General features: G+C 38.1%; 1 protein-coding gene across 1 annotated transcript in view; it reads left to right on the top strand.

Annotated features, from left to right (window-relative positions):
* The first annotated feature begins 4,088 nt into the window (after positions 1-4,088).
* arhgef15b (Rho guanine nucleotide exchange factor 15b) overlaps positions 4,089-22,126 on the top strand; it is a 122,132-nt gene continuing 104,094 nt past the window's right edge. The window contains 1 exon segment of the mRNA XM_051925437.1: positions 4,089-4,597. The gene's annotated coding sequence lies outside the window, so the exon portion shown is untranslated.

The raw sequence follows: 22,126 nt of genomic DNA, 5'->3' as shown, positions 1-22,126 counted from the left end.
AGTTGGTTTGTCATGTGGTAGGTGCAGCCAATGTGCTGTATCAGCGCATGCTCCTAACCTCTCTTATGCTGAACACACATCTGAAAAAATAAAGGATGATGGACATTAATCTATAATAAATGACATTCCCTTTGTTATCTATGTCTGTTTCATGCTCTTGACAGCAGATTTTTTGTTTTCATGTGGATGGAAATTTTTTTTTTAAATGGTGCACTGTGGATGGGATTTTTTTTAAACGAAGGAGTAAAACTCCCATTTTAAAAAATACACGAGTATGTGTGGATGAGGCCTAACTTTGGTAGGGCAAAATTTTGAACAGATGTGACAAAGATAGATCACTAAGGATGCACAATATAAAATGTTGTCATCTTGAAACAATAGTATTTTGGCATAATCTAAACTGAAGACAATATTCTGTGAAAAATTAAATGTATGATTCTCTTGACATACTAATCCATCCAGAAACAAAAAGGGCACAATGAATGAAAATAATTTCACATGCACCATGATGAGGTTCTTGACAGAGCAAGAAAGACTACAAAACAGTGTTGGACTGAGACACCCATGATTAGCCTACTAGGGAGAGTCTGGATATAAGCAAACATGAAAATCAGGTTTATACAAATTACACTCAATTATAATTAAAATATAACTATAACGTATTTAATTAAAATCATTTTTATGATAATATTTATAATTGTTATAATTAATTACATTCTAATTATAATCAGGTTTATACAAATTACACCTAAATACAGATGCTGTGCCAGCAGCAGTCTTTTAACAGAAGCCAAGTATTTCTTGCTGTTTTTCTTTTCTGAACTTATTTATTAATAGTTACTAACTAGTTACTAGTCTTATTTAAAATTAGAATTGATCTGGCTTCAGGCTTGTCACTGATAGTAGTCACTAGAAATCAAATAAATGGATTTTAAATTTACTGATGAACTACAATGCATGTAAACCCAGGTGCCAGTTGTTATGACTGCACTTCAAACGGGCTGCAAACCTGGATGGATTCGTGAAGAAGACCTGAAGGCTTCAAGGGTAAATTAAATAATCTCATAATCGACTACTGGCATTGCAATTGCGAGTGCCTAAGAAGCTCATCTACACTTTACTACAGGAGATGTTTGTCCACAGATGGAGAAGGAGACGTGCCACCATGAGAATAAAAACTAAGCAAAAAGGTTTTAGAACTGGTCTATCATCTGGGGCAATGTTCAATTGCAGTGTCTCAGGAGACACTGTAAGTAAGGAGACAATAGAGGAAGCTACATGCAGGAAAAGCTGTGGGACCAGATGAAGTCAGTCCTCGAGTTCATAAGGCCTGTGCTGACCAACTTTGCGGTGTTCTCTGCCACCTGTTCAATCTGTCCTTAAGGCTTTACAAAGGGATGTTGCTATGGAAAACATCCTGCATTGTTCCTGTTCCAAAGAAGGCAGACACCTCTTCACCTAATGACTACAGACCAGTGGCACTTAGGTCTCAAATCATGAAGATCTTTGAGAGACTTGTCCTGGACTATATGAGTCCTCTTGTGGTAGACCACCTGGACCCATTGCAGTTTGCCTATCAGATAAAGATTGTTGTAGAGGATGCAATGATATATCTGACCCACAAGGCTTATCCTCACCTGGACAAAACTGGCAGAATTGTGAAGATTATGTATTTTTTTACTTCTCCAGTGCCTTCAGTACCAACTAGCCATCACTGTTAAGAGGTAAACTCAGAGATATACAGGTGTATGAGCTTGTGGTGTCCTGGATAATGGGCTGTCTGTCAGGCAGAACGCAGTTTGTGAGACTCAAGGACTGTGTTTCTGATATAAATATGAGCAATGCTGGAGCACTGTACAGAACAGTCCTGTTTCCTTTTATCTTTATCCTTGTCACTTGCAGAAAAGGTGTATTGGTAAAGGAGATGAGACAGAGGAGAGGAGTCAAGTGGAAAGTTTATTTCTTGGTACAAAGAGAATTGTCTGCATCTTAACATCAGCAAAACCAAGAAACTGGTTATTGATCACAACAAAGAGCATTTGTGTCTGGTGTAGAGGTGGTCCACTCCTACAAGTACTTGGTGTCCACATCAATGACAGGTTAGATTGGTCTTGAAACACAGAGAAAAAGGGCAGAGCAGGCTCTTTTTCCTTAGGAAACTGTGTTCCTTTAATGTGGAAAGTGACACCCTTCACATCTGCTATAACTCTGTGATGGACAGTACGACTTTTTTCATGCTTTGGAAATACTAGTAAAGTATCATAGAATATTCTAAATATTTTTACCCAGTTAATGTGTAATGTGATAATTGCATTTGGTTCAGGTCAATTCTGTTTTAAATTTCATTTATTGTAAGTTTGTTGATACAATGTGAGGGAATGCTATTAAAGAGAGAATATCAGTAATGAGATGACTATGGTATGACAACTTGAGCTTCTGACAAGGAGTAATAGGGACATGTTCTGCAAATGTTATATAAGAGCTAGAATGAAGTCTTGACTTCAGCTGACAAACATGATTAAAATGCAAGTTACTGCGGAGAACAAAACTAGACTTTTCAGAAAGTGCCATGAGATGATTTGACAAGGCCTGTATTCCATATGAGGTATGTTGCTGATCCTGGATGAAACTACTCTGCTTTGTTAGAATCTATAATTAAAGAAATTGACATTAGTGAAACTGCCCATGTCACTGAGGTTTGCAGGAACTGTGCTATGTGCAATGTGCCTCCAGGAGTAGGAATGTTATGTAGACCTTGTTTTCATTAGTGCTTGAGTGGAACATTAGGCTATGGTTATGGATAACCCAGTCCCCAGTGAATATATGAAAGATGGAAACAAAGTAGACCAAGCACCGAAGCCTCAAGTTCAAATTTACCTTTATCATCATATGTACAATTAACTGCGGTGGGTTGGCACTCTGCCCGGGATTGGTTCCTGCCTTGTGCCCTGTGTTGGCTTGGATTGGCTCCTGCAGACCCCTGTGACCCTGTGTTCGGATTCAGCGGGTTGGAAAATGGATGGATGGATGGGTGGGTGTACAATTAAGTCCTTATTGCATGTCTACCACAAGTCAGATCAGGTCAAGTAAGGTTGGGGAGATTGCAGTGGTACAGCATGTTGCCGCACCCACCACACAAAGAAACAGGTTGGGGTCCTGGTTGGCAACCCCCAGGCACACACATGGTCCAGTCCCACCCACCGAAAATTACTATCTGCTGCACCCAGGTGTTACATGTCCCCTTGGCCTGATCAGAGCTTCCATTGACTCCACAAAGATGACGGTATTGTCTGCAAAGTTAAGATCAGTGAATCTTTCTTTCAGAACTGGTGTGGTGCTGAGGTGTTGCCTGCTGCACAGCAGCACTTGGGTCCCAATTTGAAGAGGCCTATCTGGGTAGGAGTGTGGAATGTCTTGTCTTTCCGGCATAAAGATCACCTTGCTCTGCTGTTGGAGGAGCTTTGTAAACTCTGCATTTCAGTGGTGGCACTCTCTGAGGTGCGCAAACATGGGACAGGCCAAATCTCAATTTTATGGATGTACTGTAAATTTAAAAGCATTCACAGTAGGATACAGCAGTGAAGAGTACCTGGACAAACGACATGAATATACGGGATGGACGTACACAAACATTAAACTTATATGGTCATTTTAACTGACATAACTAGACCGACCATGCTTTGGTGCTAACCTCTGAGCCATCTTATTTATGTACATGAGCTCATATATTGAATTTGGGCAGGAAAAGGGTGTGATTTCTTCTAAATCTATGAGTTTGAATGTATTTTAGGCTCTTCTTCCTTATGCACTTTGATCTTTCAGCATGCAGATGCTCTCGCTCCTCATCTCCATGTACTGCTTATCGGACTGGACTGTAAATTTGCGTTCGATTTGCAGCTCTCGTCAAGTTTACGAGAGAGGCAAATGCTGTTGAAGTACGCAGGGTTGGCAAACGCTTTCATCCGCTTCATCATCATCCATATTTATCTATTCGTTTAAGTTTTTTTAGGTAAACCATGAGCCTACATCCGCGACTGGCGTTTTGCCCAGAAACATACAATACTAGTCTGAGGCGGAGCCACTCCCTTACCTCTCTCTCATTCAAACGTGTAGTACGAAGCAGGAAAAAGGCGGCGGTCGAGTTACACGGGATAACCCGGAGCGGGATGACTGCACCCTCCTGTGGCACGGCGCTCGCGGTCGGGTATGCGACACGCTGGTAGGGCGGGAGTCGCGGAAAGAGCAGCGGGCGCCTTTGTGTGAGCCGTGCGTGTGTATGCCGTATGGTGTTTGAAAGCGGCGGTGTGGAGCCGAAACAAAAGGCAAAGGCTGAACAATAGGAGCGTGGGGACTGCAGGAGTAGAAGGAGGCGGTGGGGAAGAGCCTACACTCCCCTCCAGCTCCTCTTGTGACAGCCGAGCCGTTCCATGCAACCAAAGGCACGGAGAGCTTCAGTCATACGCCGTTCGCCTTCTTTTGAGATGCGGCGTACGAAGTGAATGGACTTGAGTACTTGGGGTGGACTTTTATCTTTGGACAGTGGGTGTCACAGCCAATGGACTACAGAAGCAGCACTTAAGAGAAAAATGGACACGAGGTAAGATTTTTTGTCTTTGTGCATGAAAAAAGACCTAGTCTGACAACGCATTGTGAGGCACGGAGGCTCGAGTGTCCGAATTCGTGGCAGGGAGTTTTAAGGCCGAGGTGAGGTGAGAGTGAGCGTCCCTGCCTTGCACAGGACTGTCAGATTGTATTCACAGGACGAAAAATACAGACTCATCAGTTAGACCCTTCTTATACCACCTACAATTGACTAACACCCAGGACAATATACTTGATTTTAATTGTCATTGAAATATTACATGCTACAGTGTGGCCACTTAATTTTAAAGGTTTGTTCAGTTTGTATACTTTACGTGCTCATGTAGTCGTGCTATTCCTGACAATTGATACTTTCCGTTTTCAATGGGCGCCGTCCTTTTCTTTTGTGTGACGTTTCCGAGATGCAGCGGATTGGCATTGTTCGACTATGAGCTTGTGCTCGGACCCTCCGGTCGTTTTCCATTTATACTAGACAGTTATACGGTGCTTGTTCAACAATAGATCCATCCATTTTTAGATCAAGTTGAATTAAATTGGAACGGCTACCAGGCCGGGATTGGTTCCTGTTTTGCACCCATTGCAAATACACAAGTTTTATTTGTTTTCTAGACATTTTGTGCAGTTTTGAGCAGATAAGTTATCTGTGTGTAAATAAAAAGGCAATATCCTTTACTTGGTAGCTGTGTGTATTTACTGTTCACCATTAGCCAGTTTTAAAAAATTCTCGTTGGGGAAAATTATTTCATTGTTATCAGCCTTTCCTGTTAAGTCAAATCAAGCAATGCATTACATTTAATAAAATATGTTTCCTGTTATAAAGAGAAAATCATTGTAACAAGCAAGACCATTCAATGTATCAAGTCATCACTATGTTTTCGTCCATATATAGGTATACTATACCTGTAAATCATTATTATAAAGATCTTTGCAAAGCAGTTAACCAGTTTTTCAGTACAAGTAAAAAATGAATTAAGGTTAGCATTTGAGTATTTAGCGTTTGAGATAAAATTAATGTATATGGTTTATTAAAGTAAATGAAAAAAATTCATACTTTGGGATGCATGGCACAGTGGTTATTCTGCTTCAAATTTTGGCTATTGGCCATAGTCAGTTTGGACTTTGCACACTCTTAAGTAATTGAGAGTTTTCTTGCACATTGCAGAGCAGTGCATATTAAGTTATGTGGCATTTTCAAATTATCTATGCAAAAGAGAACTGTAATGGTTTAGATCAAGGGTATCAAACTCAAGGCCCTTGGGCCAGATCCAGCTCTTGGAACCATTTTAAACTGGCCTGCTTAATGGGTATTCAAAACGTGTTAAGTACTGTATGACCTGTGATGGATGTTTTTTGAAAGATGCCCTTTGACATGCATTTAAAAAAATGTATTTTGATATGATTTATTTTTATACCGGGCATTTAAAATTCATCTCCAGGGTCTACTTGTCCACTTTATCTGTGCAGAGCAGTGCACCACATCAACTAACCTGTAGTTAGAATGGAAGCTGGCTGTTCATAATGACCAATTAAGAAAAAGTGAAAAGGCAGGTGACACGCCACACTGCTACAGAAAACTTTAGCATTTTAGAATGTTATAGTCTCGTGAAGATGATGGCAGCTTGCCTTCACATGTGTTATTGCTACCAGTCTGCTCACTTTTTGAAGCTGTACAGGCATTGGGACTGGCCACGCTTCTGTGGCTTATGTGTCTGCTTCCATTGCCCTACATGATTCTTCCATCTTTACCACTGACTTGATTTTTGTTTGTGGATAGAAAATTAATTTGCATTTCCTATCCTTGTAAATATGATTTTTGTCCATTTCTGATCAACTCTAATTGCACACTTTTGTCACAGTATATATAGTACATTCTACAGGAGACATTATATTGTATGAATAAGACAAAGAAGGAATATTGTCAGCCAGTCTTTGTTTTAGAGTATTGCATGGTTCATAGTGGTTATCATCACCAAGTACACTTCGTATTGATAAACGTTCAACCAAATACAGTATAGGGTGAAACAGAGGTTTGCTATACAGTTAAGTCTATAACCCATTGCGTCGAGTTAAAATGGTAAGACAATTGGATATACCACCATTCATAAAGGTTACATTCGCAAAACGCTTCAGTTAAATAAATATCAAATCCAGCCATCAATTTTATAAACCCGCTTTATCCTAACCAATTTTCAGCATGATTATAAAACGTACATAACAGTAGGTATTGAATGAATAATGAAGTATAAAATGTAGTGTCTTTAATCGTCAGGGTGAAAATGGAAGACTGTTGTCAGTTTGAGAGCTAGTAATAATTACTACAATCTCAAAGTGATTGACATATTTTAGCATTAAAGTTATCCATGAAAGAATGTGATTATTAAAAAATAGGCATATTTTTTTTACCAGAAATTAATTACTTACTGGTACTTCTTTTTAAGTTAACAGCTTGTATATTTTTGTTTTGTTAGGTATATTTGAATGCCTTAATGAATAAAATTACACATTTATTTTAGACTTAGGAAATATCTGTATTTAACCTATTAAAGTAAACATGGAGCCAGTGACCCCTAAAAAGCAGACAAAATCAGCTTAGTTGCTTTCAGGAAGATTGGTTTCCTTCTTTCTAAGTCTGCTGCTTTATTGTGCTTAGAATAACATTATCCTTCTAGTCTGTCCTAAAGTGACTTGTCTTGAAGTAATATTCCTGTCTGCCGATTTAGGCAATTATTGCTGGTGTAGACTGGAGCTAATGGAATCCTTACAGCTGCCTGCATGGTTTAAAACAGAATGTATGTGTGTATGATATTTCAAAGGGAAAGAGTGTATACAGAGAGTTTTTTTTAGGCATTTGCAAACAAATGCACTAAAACTGAATATTTTCAGATATGATGACTGTGTATGTCTACATACAGTATGTGCTGCAGTTCTTTCTGAAAACTTCATGTGCTTTCTTGCTTTCTTGTTATGTCTTTTGTAGGATTTTGGATCACAAATCATTTTATTGTCAACTGATAAAAAACCAAAACGTTTTGTTAATTATGTTTTGAATAAAAATCTGGTAACATATTAATTTCAATCTGTTAATCTAATTGTTTGTTTTATTGTTTTAGTAGTTTAGTGTAGAGGTGGGCAGCAGTTTTGCATAGTGATTAGCTCTGTTCATTGTCTTGGGCTCAAATCTAGAAGCTGTTTGTTGTCTTCTGTTATAGGTTTTGTCTTTTTAAATTTGCTTTATTCTATCAAAGTGTTATAGTTGCATTGTGCACAAAAAAGAAGACATTTGCCAGCAATTATCTGTATTATATAGTTTTTACAAGCATGCAGAGTCTGACATGAAGTTTTATTTACAACATTCAAGCCATTGTACCACTTGCACCTCAAATTGGTGAGAGTTTGAGGCAGGCCAACAACAATAGTAAAGCATACCAAAAAAAAGACGAGGACAAATGCGTATTATGTAAAGCAAGCTTGAAAGCAAAAATAAAGTTTTTTTCCCTCACAGGCTTGGTCACTCTAAAGAGTGAGAATGAAATGAATAATTACCGTATATTAGTTATTGTGCTTTCTGTTCCATAATGACCAGGTTTTTATGAATGAATCAATTTTATTCTTTCTTGTGAATAAATCTTTAGTTTTCTGTATTACAACAGCGTTCGTGTTTGTGAATACAAGTGATATAATGACATGACACTCGTATAATGGAATTCTAAATAAGGCATTTTTTCATTGTATATTGGTGTTTGTGTGAAATTCAGTTAACTTATATAATTAACACATTTAAGTACTGTATGTGGCCGTGGAATTATGAGGAATATTTGGCAATATAATTGTCTTTTGCAAAGTATTGAAGTTACTAAAAGTAGCAGTGTGTGCCTTTTTATTAAGGGCCAAGTACCTGAAATGGAGCTTGGTTGCTTTTGCATTTTTCAGTTTGAATTTTTCAAATAGTCTTTCGATTTAAATGAAATATATTAAAGTATTTAATTTGGCAGAAGAGTATATTATGTACTAAGCTGCTTATAAGTTGCTTTTTCATTTCCTATACCATTAGTCTTTCTCATGGAGTCTGTGTGCAATTCATTATTACGCAGTCCACAATTCCACTCTTTCTTGGGAAATATTGATGTTTTTTGCAAGAACCTTAACAATAAGTTAGTATTTTCTTTTTTGTTTTGCTGCCTTAGTTACTAAAGATGTGCTGTATAATATTACTTAATGACTGTAGTAGATTTTCAGAGCTTCATCTTTCTGTATTAAATTGACTAAACTGTTCTTTCATGTTAGTCCTCAGTTCACTGATTATGATTTCTTCTTATTGTCTTTGTTTCTTTTCTGAAGCAAAATAATTGTTTTTTTGTGTTGTACTATTAATGACTGCAGTAGTAATCAATATTAAAAAAGCAATAAACCTGTTTTGTGTTGCATGACAGTAATCCTCAATAATGTGTAAGCAAAGAGATGTTCTTAAATATAGCACCACTTAAGGCTAAGAGCTTCACAGAACGTTTTATAGAAATTATACATGGATAAACACAGAACAAAAAGTACAAAGCAAAGAAGAGTGAAACAAAAACATGCTGACCCACTGATATTTGTTAAACGCTGTCTGCCAGGGGTCTGAGCAGCAGAGACGTTTGGCTAACATTTTTGTCACCTACCCCTTACAATTCTGAGCTTATGGTAACTCTTAAAGGGCCAAATGTTTCGGGTGTCAAATGTTGATTCCCTAAAAGAGGCAATCTGCCCTCTTTTTGTCAAGTCAGAGACCATATGCTTCACTGAAGTGAACTAGTCGTCCTTGAGTTTACCATTTATTGGACATCCTGACCAAAGCAATGAACTTTTGCTTTCCCTGTCAACTGTGAGGTCTTTATCTTACCCAACTTCCATGTGGTGTGTGTCTGTCTTTCTTTCTGTCTCCTATTCCAGATGGTATCTAGCTACAATAACCTCTGTCTGTACAGGGAACACTTACATTTTCTCCTCTGATTGAAAGTAACCGAAAATGAGCTAATCTCTCATGTAGAGAAATGACCGTTTTGGTCTTAATTTTAATAATTGTATACTGATAGTATTCTGATCACATTTGGATATTGTCAGTTGTTGATTCATTATACCTCTTAAAGGTATAGTTCTTTTATTACAATAGTGTAATATAGTAGGGTATATTCCAAGTTGAATAACATGAAAAATACATTGTGTTTATATAAATGTTTTTTCCAAGGTGTTACACATCATGTGTTTTTTTTTTTTTTTTTGGCTCTTTAATTATGTGCTAGAAAATATTGGCATGCACTGGAATTCCCCTCTGGTATATTCACACAGAATATTGAGCTCACAGAAAGCAAAATGATTTGGAATTGTGTGTTCCTTTTTTGACTTACCTGTATTGTAATTTGCACATGTTTGCCCTTTGGAATTTACTAACTCTAAAATAAATCTTTTATGAGTAAATTTTGCAATAAAAACATGAGAAGCATTTTATGATCTGTGTTGTTTTAGGAATTATTTTATGTATCTGTTTTTACTCCTTTAGGGATATTTGGTGTTCATTTTTTTTCTTTCATGCTGGAAAAACATTCTTATCATTTATTTTTAGTTTTGATTTCATTTTGTAAGTCACGGAAGTTGGGTGGATTGGTGATGGCAATTTAGCTTGAATGTGTGTGGTGTGTGTTTACATGTGGTATGTTCACCATGTGATGCACTGGCACCTTCTCCAGGGATTGTTCCTGGATAGGCTACAGCTCCCCTGTACCCTGCTCAGGATGAAGTGGCTTAGAAAATGGATGGATGGATGGATGGGCATTTTACATGTAACCATGATTACATTTTGTGAATTCTAATGTTAAAACACAGGTCATGCCTGCTGGGCTAGATCCCCGGATGTCTCATTATGTGACATCTCTAGACTCTTTGCCCAAGATTGTAGGTTAACCTAAAGTTTCCAGCGTGTGTGTGTGTGTGTTTTTTTTTTCTTCTTTATTTTAAAAGTTCTGGTTAGCGATTCTCTACTTTGTTTTTCTGACTATGATTTTAGACTTGGCACTTTGTTTTGAGTTTGTAGAGTGCTGATTTCCTAGTTAATTATATTCAGCTTACTTATTGGTTTGTTTCATCTGGTGTTCCACATACAAAACTTGCTTACGCTTGGAGATGCGCATAAGCCATTTGTTATGCAAAAGTTGGGGTTTATAAAACATGAACTTGATATGGAAATTGGGTTAAAGCTTTGGAAAGTTTTAGCAACTTCTAGCAGCAGGACAATGAAGTGAACAGAAATTTGCATTTGAATTTGGTACCGTGTGTCCCAAAAGTTCACATGACCGTCATCATCAATTTCTTCCATTTGAAGCCTGAAAACCATAAGGACTGATTTAGAATATCTGTATTAGGCAGAGAATGCCCAGTGAGGGCTGGGTGGTCTTTTGGCCTTGGAAGATAGACAAGGTATGCGTAACCTAACAGTTATGTGTGACTTAGTTAACTGATTTTGGAGTGTTTTCTGTTATTTATTTGCTTCATCAAATAGACAGTTATCAAATTTTTGTTTTTAAGTATTTTGCAACAGGTGTATGTGTTGTGGCGATTTATATAGAATGCAATGCCACTCTTTGTACAGGAAGACATAAGTAGCAGCCATGCGCACTTATTTTTCAGTCACTATAGTGCTGACTGTACTGATGATATTTTTCACCCACAAGAGCATCTTTTGGGCATGTACAAGAGGAAAATACCGTTGACAAAATACCCAAGTTGAAATAACAATTTTCAAGCTAAATCTGAAACCTGTAATTGAAATTGTGCATAGTATTTCTCAGTATATTTTAAGGATCGATGACGTCCCAGTGAGAGTTATTTTTGAGTAGGATGGATTATATTATTCAGTGATCCATCCATCCTCTAAGCTTGCCTATCCATGTCAGGGGGCAACTGGAGCCTATCATAGCAAGCAACAGGAACAGGCAGCCCTAGGATAGGTTGCCAGCCCATCCTAGGATGAATGTGCACATGCACACACAAAGACACATACACATGTCAGGAGATAATCTAGCTTTGCGATTTCATCTAACACACATCTTTTGGGACTGTGGGAGGAAACTGGAGCTAGCTCACAGGAACCCACATGCAAACTTCATTCAGGGAGCACCTAGGATGTGACCTCCAGACTCTATAGTACAAGGCAGCAGCACAGCCACTGTATAGATAATTCATTGAATAACATATTTACATTAACTTTAGTCTTAAAAAACTGAGGGAAATACTCTTCTTTTTTTAGACTTATTTTAGTAATATATTGCATTATTTAGGTAGGGTATTCAGGGTATGCAGGTGCTTTGGCCACTCCTTAAACTCCACCAATTGTCAATTATACCTCAAGCTGACATTCACAAAAGCTTTGTTTTCTGTGTTCTCCCATGGTTTGGACGTAAAACCATTACTCAGAATCTTGGCCAAATTTATATGGTCATGAATTTTATTTTTTATTTTTAAATCAGCCATACATGGTTACTGGTGGAAGGTGAAGGGGAGCAGCTAAAATTAAGTGCATGCACCCATACTTTTAAGTTGAGTTGAGATTTATAAAGGAGCTTGGTGTGGGACCTGACTTATGTATGGTTTTATAAATCCATTTATTGTGGTTATGCCATATTACTTTTCTATTGTATGCAAAATTTTAATATGGAATCTAAGCATGGTTTTATACATGAGGCCCCTGATCCCTTATTTCCAAAACACTGCAACGTTTAGCATCATAGGTAGTACAAAACCGTATGAAGAGATTTAATATGTGTTTTTGGAATATTGTGATGGTAATAAGCATCTTCCTAAATTTTCTTTGGAAAGTAAACTTGGACCTCAACATAGAGAACAGAAGATTGGGAAAATGAAATAATTAGGAATGTTTAAATGATAAATAGATTGTATGCAGCCTAAAATGATAACCACAGATGTTTTCAAAAAAGAGTACTTTTGGAATCACTGCCTTCCTTTATGTGTAAAATGTACAGTAATCCCTCGCTATATTGCGCTTTCGACTTTTGCGGCTTCACTCTATCGCGGATTTTATATGTAAGTATATCTAAATATATAACGCGGGTTTCTGCGGACAATGGGTCTTTCTACTTCTGGTACATGCTTCCTCAGTTGGTTTGCCCAGTTGATTTCATACAAGGGACGCTATTGGCGGATGGCTGAGAAGCTACCCAATCAAAGCATGCAGTTAAGTTCCTGTGTGCTGATTGGCTCAGCGATGGTGAGCCGAATTCGATTCTGCTGCGTTAACCAGGAAGTCTCGTCTCGCTCATTCAGCATCAACATGTTTTGCTGTGTAAAGAGTTAACTTTTGTGCTGTTTTGTGTTTATCTTTGTGCATAGTCAAGTTACTGCTTCAGGTGCTGTGCCCAAGCGCCAATGGAAGATGTTAACGATTGCTGAAAAGGTAAAAAGTTTGGATATGTTTTATTTAAAAAGGAGGAAAAGAATATAAGATTTATGGCTGCTAGGGATGGGAATTGATAAGATTTTCACGATTCCGATTCCATTTTCGATTCTGTTTAACAATTCGATTCTTTATCGATTCTCCTATCGATTCTTATTTTTAAAAAAGGAGAACACACAGGTCGATTAACTTAGAACTTTGTTTTATATCTTATCTTTGAACAAGATAGAAATTTAGGAGTAGCATGACCTTACAAACCCAACAGTGAGATCTTAAGAGATCCACAGCCTACGGCTCCTCGATGGGGTGCCATGGTGTCCCCAGGAAAAAATGTGTAAATGTAAAATAATAATAAAATAAATATTCTTCTGTAGCAATAACAAAGTATAACATAAATTATTCTGTGGCAATTACACAAGAATGTCCAGTAACATTTACACTCTCCTTTTTAAAAGTATATATGAGCTGAGCACTCAAAAATAAAACTACATCAGCCAGCAACAAATACAATCAACTCAAGTCCAATGGAACTGTGCACAATGCAATTCTGCAACCATCAACTATTTTGACAGCTACATCCATGTTGGCCGCATTATCAACAGTGGCTGCCACAACCTTGTCTTTGATACCATACTCCTCCAAGATCTTATCAGTCTCCTCTGCTACAGCTGTTCCTGTCTGTGCCTGGTACACTGGTTTGGTTTTGAGGACTTTTTCTTGAGCCTGGCCATTCCTGACATAATGCAGCGTTACTGTGAGGTAATGATCTTGACTAAAACTTGCCCATCCATCTGCAGTGACGGCTGCCTTCAACACATGTTTCAGCTCAGAAATGGAAACGGATGAAACATCTGGTAAGAGGAGAACACGCAAATTTGACATTCCCTGACTTAGCCTACAATTAAACACATTCACTTACCGAAAATTGGGGGCACCTACTGTGGCAAATGGGTGCAAGCCTTTTACCACAAACTTAGTCACTGCTCGCTGACATTCGTCTATCCTGGCCTGTGTCATTTCTTTTCCCCGCCTCTGTGAAAGGAGAAGCTACCGGTAGACTGCAGCGAGAACTGCCAGCATCTGAGACAGCCAGACTCTGTCTGTCTCTCTCGTCATGGTCATCTAAATGCAATGCACAGTAATAGCAGGTTTTGCAATAAGGCAAATCGCGCTAACATAATATGCAATGTTAGTTGATTAGTTACCTGCCGTATTAACGGGAGAGGACCTGCAAACGTTACCATTGCTGCTGGGTTGAGATTCACTAGTCCGGAGCGGATCAAAAACACAACATTCATTTAAGGTTATCGCGTGTTTTGTGTGCAAATGCTTTTGCATATTCGTAGTGTTTCCTCCCTTTGATGAAATATATACTTTGCAAGTATTGCAAGTTGCCCTGTTGTCATCCTTTCTCGTAAAGTATAACCAAACTTTTGAGCATTTGTGGCGCTTAGGCGCCATGTTTCCTGCTGGGTAAATGACGCTACACAACGCGGTGACGTCATTCGAGGCGACTGGAATCGATAGGGGAATCGTTTGCAAAAATGGCAAACAATTCCAAGGAATTGAAACAGTGGGAACCGGTTCTCAACAAGAACCGGTTTTCGATTCCCATCCCTAATGGCTGCAGTGTCCTATAACCAGGGTGCAAAACGAGTTGTAAGTGGACGTAATAAGGTGGTAAGGTTTATAAGAGTGTGGGAAGGGTTTATAAAGCCTTAAAATATATATAAATAATAAGATAAATATAAGGTCGCTACTTTGCGGATTTTCACCTATTGCGGGGGGCTCTGGAACGTAACCCCCACGATAAGTGAGGAATGACTGTATTTGGAAGGTACTCAAAGGTACATTATTACACTTGCTTCTAGTGCCCCAAATGTGGTGTAATTATAAATGACTGCTGAATATACACTAGTCACAACAGTATTTTCGGTATCATATTATAAAAGTTTCTCTGCTGGATTCATTCAAGGCTGTGTTGTTTATCCCCCCCCCTTCTTATCCACATACTATTTACTGAGAGATCCATGCACCCCATTATTACTTGACTCTGTTAGCTAGATAGGTGGATATATAGAACTTTATTTGTCCTGGAAGAAATTCTGTTTTTTTACAAAGGCTCTTCACTGTATTTATTTATTTATAAATGTATTTAAAAATCTATATATAAGCACACTATGATCTGAACACACACCAGAATGACTAGAAAGAAAGAAAACTTCTGACTTTGCAGTTATAGTAAGGCATTATGGAGGCATATTGCTCTTCGTATAAAGGAGCCTTAGTTGCATTTTTTGACACACTTCTGCTGAATAATTGGTAGGCTGAAAGTCCTCAATGTTAGTATGTCAAAGAAAGAATGTACAGCATTCTGCCCTTTAATATGTAGATTCCTCTGTATTGCAAGAAAAGTGCAACCTGTATTGATGTGGACCCCCAAGTAATTGTACATCCACTCCCTGAATAGTGACTACACATGCAGGCTCTTTGGTGCAGCGAAAGTCAATAACCAGTTCCTTGGTTTTGCTGATCTTAGGTTGTAGACAATTCTTTCTGTACCAAGAAACAAAATTCTCCTTCTGACTCCTATACTCTGTTTCATCCCCTTATCAATACACCCCCTAAGTAAAGAATCAATTGAGAATTTCTGCAAGTGACAAGACCTGGTTTATATTTATAATCTGATGTGTACAGAGTGAAGACAAAAGGAGACATTTTTTGGAGCAGATACATAATTGAATCCTCTACTTCAATTTTTATCCAGTAGGCAAACTGCAGTGGTTCCAGGTGGTCTACCACAAGAGGACTTGTATAGTCCAGAACCAGCCTCTCAAAGGACTTTATACGTTAGGTGTAAATGTCTGTGGTCTTTCCACTGCAGCACTTTCTGGTGCTTTAGGGACAGACTGAACACGACAGAGGATACCACAAAGCCGGTTAGCACAGTTCATAAGAACTTGAGGACTGATTCCATCTGGTCCTGCAGTTTTCCCTGTGTGTAGCAGGTCCTGCATGTTATTTCCTCATGTGGAACAAGACACAAACTGATAGAAACTGTTGTAGTTCCTTCCAAATTCACATGGTTGAAGTCAATAAATATAACTGTAGGATCAGAATAAGGAATTGTTAAAGTGTTGATGAAAGAGTGAATCATTTCAGTTGTTGACACACCATTTTAGAGAGGGAGGAAAATAAACTTTAATAAGGATGATGAAATTTTTCTCCTTCTGCAAATAATTGTGATGAATTCCAATAGCTAGAATTTCAATGTCTGAATTGCAAACTGTAGTTTTAACTGTACTATGGTCACTTTTTCCTCCATTTCTCATGCACATAGATGACTAGTGTCCCTCCTGTCTTTTTTTCCACATTGCACTGGTTCTTCGAGGAATCAGTAGAGGCTGTGATCGGGGCTCTGGAGAGACTGAACAAAGAGTTGTGAGTGTCTGGGCTTGTGATTGTTCTGAATGAAAACCAAGATCCATGCCTTTAATTACCTCTTGGGTACAGCCATGAGCAGTGTGTCTGTGTGCAGAGAGAGTGTTGACCTTGTCGAAAGGTTTACTTACCTCTGCAGCGACATTCGTGTCTCTGGTGACTCATCCTGTGAAGTCAGTAGATGGATTGTGAGAGCATGGGGGAGTCATGAGGTTGCTGGAAAGGGGTGTGGGGTTCACCCGATATCTATGCAAAAGGACCAAGGTCCAAGTCTTTAGAGTCCTGGTGCTTCTTGTCTTGCTATATGGTTGTGAGACTTGGACCCTATCCAGTGACCTGAGACGAAGACTGGACTCCTTCGGTACTGTGTCTCTTCTGGGCATCCTTGGGTACCGCTGGTTTAATTTTGTGTTGAATGAACGGTTGCTCACGGAGTCCCGAATGAGGCACATTACCTATATTGTGAGGGAGCATCACTTATGGCACTATAGCCATGTGGTGCGATTCCCCGAAGGTGATCCGGTTTGCAGAAACCTCATTGTTGAGGACCCGAGCAGCTGGACCAGGCCACGGGGGTGCCCAAGTAACACCTGGCTGCGGCAGATGGATGGTCATTTCTGGAGGTTCGGACTGGACAGTGTGTCTGCCTGTTTGCCAACCAGGATCCGGATCTGTTTCGTCGCGTGGTGGGTGCAGCAACGTGCTGTACCAGTGCATGCTCCCCAACTTGACCTGCACTGGGTCTGTGTCTGCTCGAATAAGGTAAAATCCATCCAGCAGTAAAACAGTGTCAAGTATATCAGGTTTAAGCCAGCTCCTTGTAAAACAGAAAATGCAAATGTACTTGTATTCTTCTTTGCAGACTTAAGGCAGCCTTTGGGTTTTCTTCAAAGCTCCATCCAGCCATTTTGAAGTGCATTCGAAACGAGCATTTGGGTTTGCATGCATTGCAGATAATTGGTAAATTGAAAATCCATGTAAAATCCATTTATCTGATTTCCACTGGCTAGTCTCAGTAACAAGCCAGAAACAAGAACCAATCTAATATTAAATAAGAAGAAAAGTTTAGAAACAAACAGAGAAACAGTGAGAAATATTTAACTTCTGTAAAAGGTTGCTGCTTGCACAGTACCCACAATAAAAATCTTTAAAATGAAATAAAAAATCTTTCATGAAGTTAACAATAGGATTGGTTACCCTTTATAATCAGAGATCATGGAATGATAATTTTTTGCCAGATTTTTTGAAGTGGTTGGAGATGTGATTTTGCTCCTTTTTTTACTGACTTACTCCACCTTTCCAACTTTTGGCCATCATATTAAGGGCGATAATTAAACTACCAGGCTTTATCTTCATTTCTGCCTTGACTTCCTTTTACTGTAAGTTTAGGATCCTAGCTTGCATACATATCATATGGATACTCTACAATTCATAATGAGATATTCTGGTCTTTTGCCAAAGTTAAATGTATGGTGGGAGGTTGAGAGCACGTACTGATTATACAACTTTGGCACACCCACCACACAACAAACCACCTGGACTGGGACCTGAGTGCCACCTAGTGATACCTAGGCACCACACTGGAACAGTGCGAGGTTTCTTACAGTGGCTAACGTCATATCCAGGACGAAGCAATTGCAGGATAAGGGTCTTTCTTAAGGGCCCAACAAAGTAGAGTCACTTCTGGCATTTATGGGATTTGAACTGGAAACCTTCCGATTGCCCACACAGATCCCTAGCCTCAGAGCCACCATTCCGCCCCAAAGTGCAGCTTATACAGAAGAAAAAAGACAGTCAAGTCCTTCAGTTTAACGGAAGCACCTCTATTGAACAAAGGAAATAGAGAAAGGATCTGCTGATGGTGATTACTTTATCCTGTGCAGACATTCCAAGTAAAAGAGAAGGATTTCTGCCAGGCTTTAAATTTCTAATATTGGTTAAAAGAGGGACAGTCTTGCTTTTGAATATTCTTTCAAATGTGAATGCTATAATTATTACAATAGGTGCTAATTTCTGGTAATTTTGGCTTTAAACAGTCAAAATATTAATTGCATAAAATCAGATTTCTAATAACTTATTTTCTGAACAAACTATGCATTTTGTGGATGGTCATGAGCTAAAACCTGTCCTGGCAGCTACAAGCACATGTCAGAAACCACATTTGGATGAAGCTTGAGTGCATTGCAGGGCAAAGTTTTTATGAGCAGTATCAATAAATTCTAAAGTTTTAACATAAAGCATGTCATTAATAAAGAGTAAATACTTCTAGTTTGTTGTTAGTAGTACAGTATATGATACAGGCTTGTGAAGCGATCAAGCAAACCCTTTGAAATATTTTGGGCCTTCCAGTTTAAGTTCTTACACAGATTTACAACGAAAATACAACATACAGAGCGGCTATAGTAGTCCTTGACAATGTAGCCTGGATATGTGCTGAAAAATTGTTTGAGGCAATATTAAACAGGGTGCTTCTTAATGTGTAATGCTAATAATAAAATTAGTATTTGCTTATGTACTTAGTCTTGCCTCTCTTTACTTTTAAATGTGAATAAAGAATGCTCCACAATGACTGTGTGAGGAGAAGGCAGATTATAAACCTTAGGTGTGCAAACTAACTTTATTTTATGTAAGCACTGTCTTCCAGGAAATCCTGAATAGCTGCAGTTACCATCTGCTTGTCTATTAATCACAAAAGTTCACAAAGTCTGAATTCTCTGTAGGTCTGCCTTAGCCAATTCTTTGCTGGCTGCCAAAGTTAGCTGAGTCATGATTCTCCTCTTGTATGTAAATTGAAACATGATTCCCTTTTTAAAATGACTTTTTTGCACTGATCATCAAAGGCCAAAAGAAGAGATAATGGCACTGGTATGCAATTCACAAGTGTGAATCTGTAAAAACTCCAAATGAATCTGTTGTTTGGTGGCTCACAATCTGAATTATTCACTGTGTTGTATTTGAATTAAAAAGTCCTGCAGAAAGTAAGTAAAGAATTTACGTAATTCTATCACCTTTGGTTATAGAAACACTAATTTATATGATTTGTCAGCCCATTGCAACAATCATTAATTTACCTGTATTAAAGGAAGTGCATATTAAAGAATATGTGATAAAGCATTAAAGCTAACACAGAAGGAAGCACAGTGTACAAAGACCCTATCACACGCAACACAGGAGCCTCCCATGAATAGTGATTGCCAAGTACTGAAGCTGTGGCAGCAGAAACTGATGGTCTTCTGAAAGGAAACTAATGGCTGCTGAGAATTCATGCTTGCCCATGTTAATCTCCAGCAATGTACAGTGCCTGTAATCAAAGCAGTTTAGCTCTTTATAAAGGCCTCTTCTGTTTACATGCCTACATGTTAATAAATTGTATTCATATCGTGTTTTTATTGGTTTGGCTTATTTGGTTGATGACTGGGATTGGCTCCAGCAGACCCCCGTGACCTTGTGTTAGGATATAGCGGGTTGGATAATGACTGACTGACTGACTGAAAACATGGTAGAGCTTTACTGCAGTATGCACCTTTGTCAGATTTTGAAAACTCTGAAAGTTTTACTATTTTATTATTTTCACTGAGATAATAATGTCAAAAATGATTGTACATACAACAGGTACTGACTTGCTTTAACTTAGCTGTGTAGGCACTAAAAAGCAAACATTCAAAGGATTTTTTTGCATATCTAATGTTGCTGTATTCTCATTTAAATGAATATTGTATGTTTATTAAATTAGTAAAACATTATAAGATAAAGAATCAATTGAAAACACTAAAAATTAATATATGATATGTAAATTATATAATTCATTAACCTCTTTTTTTATGACAGGACTTTTATATCTAATGTTGCGGAATTCTTAGCTACCCATCATTTAAATTAATTGGATATGTTCGTTACAAAATGGTCAAACACTAAAAACTATTGTGTCTATTGAAAAATGACTATAATTTAAATATTTTAATTGTATCACGTTTAAATTATTACGCCATTCATTCCCATTGCATTTGTCAATGAGAGGCAATAGGAAAAGATATAGTAAGGAAAAAAAGGTTATAAAGCTCTGTTCTGTAAAGTTAATATTGTTAACTGTAGAAGTACTGAGTTTGAATCCATAATTATCTCGCACTAAAGGCAATGTCACATTACACAATTTTTTCAGTGATTTTTTTCAGTTGCAGACTTCATTTTAGTTGGGGTCACTCACAATGTGCTCCCATGACTACCCTTTGTGTAGTCTGACATACACAATGACTCGTTCCAACCAGTCTGGTGCTCACCCCAGTAAAATCAAAAGATTCATAGGGGAGAGCTTGTGCACATGCAAGAGCTAATAACCAATGAGTGCTCACGTGGAAGTAGGACTGGATGATATGGACTTAAATTGATATAATTTAAAATATTAGTGAAGGAAACAGTTGTTTTTGTTATTAAAATGATAACATTCATGAATATCCGTGCCTTAACGAAACCACTCAGATAACTTTTTTTCTCCCAACCGTTTTTGTTTTATATCCCTTCTTTCCATTGTATGTATTGCATCTGTGTCTGCCAGTCAGTAAACAAAGCTCTTGATTAATTACACATTAATCACTGATCATAGTACATGTTCTGTTTTATGATTAACATCATTTGCAATAGTTCCAAATTATGTATTTGCATAAGCATTCTTTTTCTTGTCTATATTGGTCTGTATGATGATCAAGTAAGAATGTGTAAGGGGGTGCTTGAAGTTCTGAAGAAGGTGGTGATATTTTGGTGGACACAGCAATTTCATCTACCCAGTGATGAACTTTTCAAACTGAATACACAGTTAAATGATGTCTCCCAATTACAATCTGGCACTACAAAATCACAAATATGTATTATTTCATTGATATTTTACTTTTCTATGACTTATCTCTGCTCACAAAGTAATTTAGTTACAAAATTGACTTCCTCCAATAATCGTAACAGAATAAAAAAATAACCAAGACTATGTAGTGTAGTGCTTCTGGGGCTGGACCCTTAGAAGAACAAGTTCTTCAGGTGGCTACAGGTTGTCAGATTGGGTGAGGATATGTGAAAAGCCATCAAACACAGAAGTAGGAGCTGCTAAGGGGGAGGGGCATAGGGCAGACATAACACTTAAAGAGCGCTTTGGCCGGGTGTCTCAGCTTCTAAAGTCCATTGCCCAGGGCGTGTGGCTGCTGGCAAGCCTCGAATGTGCTGACAGTCTGGATAACCGGAGTGAGGAGAGGCCACCGGCATGTTGCACAGGCATTGACACAGAGCACTTGGGTGTGTGGAACCACAGAAGACCTATGTGACATGGAGGAGTGCCCAAGGAAGACTGTAGTGGGTTCAGCTGCTGAAGAAACTAACAGTCCTTTTCAGAGCTAAATACTGTCTGCTTTCTGCAAAATGCTAAATCCATTCCTTTGTCTCCTGCACTTCCAGATCATTTCAGTATTTATAAATGTTAATTTAATTGTAAATGATTACACTATACATTGAATATCCATTATTGTAATTAGGAAGTTTAATTCACATTCTACACAAAAATGTAAATTCAAAATGGAAAACAAAATAGCCAAGATGCAGTTTACCCCAAGTCTGATAGACAAAAACTGAGTAATTTACATGAAAGAAAACTATACAGTT

The sequence above is a fragment of the Erpetoichthys calabaricus genome, chromosome 3 (assembly GCF_900747795.2).
Source record: "Erpetoichthys calabaricus chromosome 3, fErpCal1.3, whole genome shotgun sequence".
Taxonomy (NCBI): Eukaryota; Metazoa; Chordata; class Cladistia; order Polypteriformes; family Polypteridae; genus Erpetoichthys; species Erpetoichthys calabaricus.
Note: the sequence above shows the minus strand (reverse complement) of the source record. Positions and strands in the feature narration are given on the sequence as shown.